We start from the raw sequence: 7,500 nt of genomic DNA on the forward strand, positions 1-7,500 counted from the left end.
GTCCTGCTACTTATTTCCCAATATTCTTCTGCGGACTTTGTTCTCAAATATCTAAAATAAACTATAAGTTCATAGCTACAGGAAATGAGACAGAACGGGAAGAATCAAGGGGAGAAATAAATCAACACAATAGACCGATCCTTGACTATACTAACCCAGAACTACTCTGGTAAAAGACACGAACGGTTTGGGATTCATCGATTCGTATAAAGCAATACAAACGAGATAATTGACTCCACTCTAAGGCCAGGCGAAGGACCTTGCTCGAAGAAGCATGAATTCTGAAGTAGGTGGAGAAATTGAACCAGTGTTGCCAGATGGGTTAGTGTAAAAATCCCCAAAACTCATGATAAAAAATCCCCAAAACCACCCAAAAATCCTCATTTCCACAAATATATTTTCTTCTGATCCTTTAGTCTTTACTCATATAGAAATTAGTCACCATACTTCATATAGAGTGCAAGTAAACTAATTGCAATATAAAGATTTACTAATTTCTGTTTCTTCTTCATAGAAATTTGCACATAATATCCCCATTAGACACCCAAAATCCCCAAAATCTAGGGATAAATCCCCATATTTGGCAACACTGAAGACCACGATGTCTTTCCTTGGTTCTGCCTAGGTTCCCATCAACTGGGCTACGCCTCTCAAACCGCGACCCTGAATTACTCTCGTAAATTTCAAAACCCTTATTACACTGCGATCTGCTACTTCTCTGAGTTTTCTTTTCTTTCACTCTCGTGGGAATCATCTTTTCTCTCTCTCTCTCTCTCTCTCCTCTCTCTCTCTCTCTCTTACGTAGAAGTCAGGATGCCTGAAAACTTTAAATCAATCAATCAAACTTAAGTAGAACTTCAAAAGTTCAAAGTTGAAGCAAATGTTTTTATGTTGACCAGGCTGACATGAGTCTTTTTATAGTTTATATATGACATATCTGTTTTTGACGTTGTTAATTTATATATGACATACCTATTTTGACGTTGTTACTGGTTTTTAGAATGATTTATTGTTAATTTGTTCCCATCATTTATTTATTTTCTTATTTCCCTTCCTCACTGGGCTATTTTTCCCTTCTCTCTTAAGTAGAACTTCAAAAGTTCAAAGTTGGAGCAAATGTTTTTTATGTTGACTAGGCTGACATGAGTCTTTTTATAGTTTATAGATGACATGTCTGTTTTTGACGTTGTTAATTTATATATGACATATCTACTTTGACGTTATTACTGTTTTTTAGAGTGATTTATTGTTAATTTGTTCCCATCATTTATCTATTTCCTTATTTCCTTTCCTCACTGGGCTATTTTTCCCTATCGGAGCCCTTGGGCTTATATCATCTTGCTTTTTCAACTAGGGTTGTAGCTTGGCTAATAATAATAATAATAATAATAATAATAATAATAACTAAGAAATAGATATTTATAGCCTATACGTGTTCTCTCACATCTTATTTAGAAATAGATATTCATAGCTAACACGTGTTCTCTCACATCTTATTTAGAAATAGATATTTATAGCCTATACGTGTTCTCTCACATTTTATTTAGAAATAATTCATAGCCAACACGTGGGATTTATATGCCTAGTTGGGAATCCATAGACCTACTCCAATCAAAGAAGACTAAACAAATGATGTGATAATAACTTAATTCCAAATAATCTTAAGAAACCTTTCAGATATTCATAGCCTATATGTATGATTTATAGGCCTAGTTGGGAATCCATAGCCCTACAGTATTCCATTCAAAGACTAGACAAATTATGTAAATAATAACTTAATTCTGAATAATCTTAAGAAACATATCAGATATTCATAGCCTATACGTATGATTTATAGGCCTAGTTGGGAGCCCATAGACCTACTCCAATCAAAGAAGACAAAACTTAAATTATCTACAAATTATATAACTTAATTCTAAATCATCTTGATAAAATACAAAATGGAAAAGCACAGACGTTTAGTAAAATGGCAAAGTTATCTATTATGTAGACTCCAATATCTGATTTCTACGAATTGGAATTTCATCAATATGCATAACAAAACGTATTATGATGTTTTTAAGTTTTGACATGAAATTCTGACAATCAATTCGTTGGTAGCTATACACGCACACGCTAGCACGCACATTATATATATATATATATATATATATATATATATATATATATATATATATATATATATATATATATATATATATATATATATATATATATATATTATTACTAGCCAAGCTACAACCCTAGTTGGAAAAGCAAGATATTATAAGCCCAAGTGCTCCAATGGGGAAAAATAGCCCAGTGAGGAAAGGAAATAAGGAAATAAATAAATGATGAGAAAAAATTAACAATAAATCATTCTAAAAACAGTAACAATGTCAAAACAGATATGTCATATATAAAGTATTAAGAAAAGCTCTCTATTTTGTGAAAAATCTGAAAGATAAATTTTAGATATATAATGTTACTCTGTAATCAAAAGATTACCCGATGAAATAAGTTACTTTAAAAATAAACAATTACCTTAGAATTACCTTAAAAGTACCATTACTCTAGAAATTTCCTTAAATCAACCAAAATTTACTCAATCTGAGGTAATTACCTGTTTTGACGTTGTTACTGTTTTTTAGAATGATTTATTGTTAATTTGTTCTCATCATTTATTTCCTTATTTCCTTTCCTCACTGGGCTATTTTACCCTGTTGGAGCCCTTGGGCTTATGGTATCTTGCTTTTCCAACTTGGGTTATAGCTTGGCTAATAATAATAATAATAATAATAATAATGTTTTTTAGAATGATTTATTGTTAATTTGTTCTCATTTATTTCCTTATTTCCTTTCCTCACTGGGCTATTTTACCCTGTTGGAGCCCTTGGGCTTGTAGCATCTTGCTTTTCCAACTAGGGTTGTAGCTTGGCTAGTAATAATAATAATAATAATAATAATAATAATAATAGTAATACTGTTTTTTTTGAATGATTTATTGCTAATTTTTTCTCATTTATTTCCTTATTTCCCTTCCTCACTGGGCTATTTTCCCTGTTGGAGCCCTTGGGCTTATAGCATCTTGCTTTTCCAACTAGGGTTGTAGCTTGGCTAGTAATAATAATAATAATAATAATAATAATAATACTGTTTTTTTTAGAATGATTTATTGTTAATTTATTGTCATTTATTTATTTCCTTATTTCCTTTCCTCACTGGGCTATTTTTCCCTGTTGGAGCCCTTGGGCTTGTAGCATCTTGCTTTTCCAACTAGGGTTGTAGCTTGGCTAGTAATAATAATAATAATAATAATAATAATAATAATAATAACAATCATAATAGTAATACTGTTATTTAGAATGATATATTGTTAATTTGTTCTCATATATTTATTTCCTTATTTCCTTTCCTCAATGGGCTATTTTTCCCTGTTGGAGCCCTTGGACTTATAACATCTTGCTTTTCCAACTAGGGTTGTAGCTTGGCTAGTAATAATAATAATAATAATAATAATAATAATAATAATAATAATACTGTTTTTTAGAATGATTTATTGTTAATTTGTTCTCATATTCATTTCCTTATTTCCTTTCCTTACTGGGCTATTTTACCCTGTTGGAGCCGTTGGGCTTATGGCATCTTGCCTTTCCAACTAGGGTTGTAGCTTGGCTAGTAATAATAATAATAATAATAATAATAATAATAATAATAGTAATACTGTTTTTAGAATGATTCATTGTTAATTTGTTCTCATTTACTTATTTCCTTTCCTCACTGGGCTATTTTTCCCTGTTGGAGTCCTTAGGCTTAATGCATCTTGCTTTTCCAACTAGGGTTGTCGCTTGGCTAGTAATAATAATAATAATAATAATAGTAATACTGTTTTTAAGAATGATTTATTGTTAATTTGTTCTCATTTATTTCCTTATTTCCTTTCCTCACTGGGCTATTTTTCCCTATTGGAGCCCTTAGGCTTATAGCATCTTGCTTTTCCAACTAGGGTTGTAGCTTGGCTAATAATAATAATAATAATGATAATAATAATAATACTGTTTTTTAGAATGATTTATTGCTAATTTGTTCTCATTTATTTCCTTATTTCCTTTCCTCACTGGGCTATTTTTCCCTGTTGGAGCCCTTGGGCTTATAGCATCTTGCTTTTCCAACTAGGGTTGTAGCTTGGCTAATAATAATAATAATAATAATAATAATAATAATAATAATACTTTTTTAGAATTATTTATTGTTAATTTGTTCTCATTCATTTATTTCCTTATTTCCTTTCCTCACTGGGCTATTTTTCCCTGTTGGAGTCCTTGGGCTTATAACATCTTAATTTTCCAACTAGGGTTGTAGCTTGGCTAGTAATAATAATAATAATAATACTGTTTTTTTAGAATGATTTATTGCTAATTTTTTCTCATTTATTTCCTTATTTCCTTTCCTCACTGGGCTATTTTTCCCTGTTGGAGCCCTTGGGCTTATAGCATCTTGCTTTTCCAACTAGGGTTGTAGCTTGGATAATAATAATAATAATACTGTTTTTTAGAATTATTTATTGTTAATTTGTTCTCATTCATTTATTTCCTTATTTCCTTTCCTCACTGAGCCATTTTTCCCTGTTGGAGCCCTTGGGCTTATAGCATCTTGCTTTTCCAACTAGGGTTGTAGCTGGGCTAATAATAATAATAATAAGAAGAAGAAGAAGAAGAAGAAGAAAATGAATTGTGTGTGATTTTCGTGAAACTACGCCATAACAACGATGATAAACTTGATCATGATAATGTTACTAAAAGATGAGTGTGTGTATGCGTGCGTTTGTGCTCTCGTGTTTACAATATCCATTTACTCTAAGTTGTTAGAAGTGGCTGTGCAAATATAGTCTAATTACTAACCTTCCACTGAAGGAAGACAATGCACTCTTCGACTACACTCGGGCACACTATTCTATCTAATTCTCTTCCTCTTGTTTTGTTAAAGTTTTTATAGATTATATAGGAAATGTTTATTTTAATGTTGTTACTGTTCTTAATATATTTGATCTTTCCTTGCTTCCTTTCCTCACTGTGGTATTTTCTCTGTTGGAGCCCCTGAGCTTATAGCATCCTGCTTTTCCAACTAGGGTTGTAGCTTAGCAAGTAATAATAATAATAATAATAATAATAATGTATAAACTCTTTGAATAACAGTAAAAACATGAGAGAGAGAGAGAGAGAGAGAGAGAGAGAGAGAGAGAGAGAGAGAGAGAGAGCGATTTCATGCGCTATGCTAAAATATCATGTGACATAACTACTTAACGCTCACATTATCATCTCTCCAGCAATGTTATGATAACGAGAGAATAAAATAACAAACAGAATAACAGATGGTGTGCAGACGAGGAATAATATTCGAGGAATAGACATTTGATAACAGTAGATCGAATGCCTAAGGTAAATGTGTTAAAAGGGAACTAGCGAATTGAACAAGGCAGATAAAAGAAAAATTATGATACAGACACGACATCAGCCTAACTTTCAGTGCCTCATCTCTCTCTCTCTCTCTCTCTCTCTCTCTTGGACCTTATGATACACACACATCAGCCTAACTTTCAGTGCCTCATCTCTCTCTCTCTCTCTCTCTCTCTCTCTCTCTCTCTCTCTCTCTCTCTCTCTCCTGGACCTCCATCCACTTCCTACCAACGGTGGCGAGCTTTGAGACTAATTGCGTCTTCCTCTCTCTCTCCTCTCTCTCTCTCTCTCTCTCTCTCTCTCTCCTCTCTCTCTCTCTCTCTCTCTCTCTCTCTCTCATAGTACTTATTGCCAAATCTCTCTTTCGTGATTTCAGTTCTATAGACTCCTTCCTGCTTGTCAGTTCTTCCTATTCTTGTTTTTCCTTTTTTTCTTTTAAAAGGACAAGCTTCCTTTTCCTGAGATACTACCGCTAGAGAGTTATGGGGTCCTTTGACTGACCAGACAGTACTACATTGAATCCTTCTCTCAGGTTACGGTTCTTTTTCCCTTTGCCTACACATACACCGAATAGTCTGGCCTATTCTTTACATATTCTCCTCTGTCCTCATACACCTGACAACACTGAAATTACCAAACAATTCTTTTTCTCTCAAGGGTTAACTACTGTACAGTAATTGTTCAGGGGCTACTTTCCTCTTGGTAAGGGTACAAGAGACTCTTTAGCTGTGGTAAGCAACTCTTCTAGGAGAAGGACACTCCAAAATCAAACCATTGTTCTCAAGTCTTGGGTAATGTCATAGCCTCTGTACCATGGTCTTCCCCTGACCTGGATTAGAGTTCTCTTGCTTGAGGGTACACTCGAGCACACTATTATAGCTTATTTCTCTTCCTCTTGCTGTGTTGAAGATTGTATTCGATTTTTCCTTGTTTCCTTGTTGCACTCCATTGTTCTCAAGTCTTGTGTAGTGTCATAGCCTCTGAACCATGTTCTTCCCCTGTCTTGGGTTAGAGTTCTCTTGCTTGGGGGTATACTCGGGCACACTATTATATTTAATTTCTCTTCCCCTTGTTGTGTTAAAGATTTTAATCGATTTTTCCTTGTTTCCTTGTTGCACTCCATTGTTCTCAAGTCTTGGGTAGTGTCACAGCCTCTGAACCATGGTCTTTCCCTGTCTTGGGTTAGAGTTCTCTTACTTGGGGGTACACTCGAGCACACTATTATAGCTTATTTCTCTTCCCTTTGTTGTGTTGAAGATTGTATTCGATTTTTCCTTGTTTCCTTGTTGCACTCCATTGTTCTCAAGTCTTGTGTAGTGTCATAGCCTCTGTACCATGGTCTTCCCCTGTCTTGGGTTAGAGTTCTCTTACTTGGGGGTACACTCGGGCACACTATTATAGCTTATTTCTCTTCCCATTGTTATGTTAAAGATCTTATTCAACTTTTCCTTGCTTCCTTGTTTCACTGAGCTATTTCCCAACGAGGGTTGTAGCTTAACGAGTGATAATAATAATAAAAATACGGGCATATGAGTTCGTGCTATCCCAAGGCTAGTTTGAGCTAGAAAAATCGACTCAAGTCATGCACACTATCATTCCCTCCTCGTTTACCACAGCTGAATGTCATCTTGTTTTTCAATTCTTCTCACGTTTTTTTGGACTTATTTATTTCATAAAGAGGAAAGACGAAGTATTGTAGACATCTTATAGGCGTTAACTCTCAGACAATTATTATTATTATTTTTTTTTTCTTATTATTAACCAACTCTGGACGGATATTGTTTATGAGATTACTATTATTATTATTATTATTATTATTATTATTATTATTATTATTAGAAGCTAAACTAAGCTATTTATCTCTGTTGGAGCCCCTGGGCTTATAGCATCCTGCTTTTCCAACTAGGGTTGTAGATTAGCAAATAATAATAATAATAATAATAATAATAATAATAATCCTAGTTGGAAAAGCAGGATGCTATAAGCCCAAGGTCTCAAGCATGGATAAATAGCCCAGTGAGGAAAGTAAACAATGAAATACATTAGAAGAGAAACAATGAACAAC

The sequence above is a fragment of the Palaemon carinicauda genome, chromosome 18, assembly GCF_036898095.1.
Source record: "Palaemon carinicauda isolate YSFRI2023 chromosome 18, ASM3689809v2, whole genome shotgun sequence".
Taxonomy (NCBI): Eukaryota; Metazoa; Arthropoda; class Malacostraca; order Decapoda; family Palaemonidae; genus Palaemon; species Palaemon carinicauda.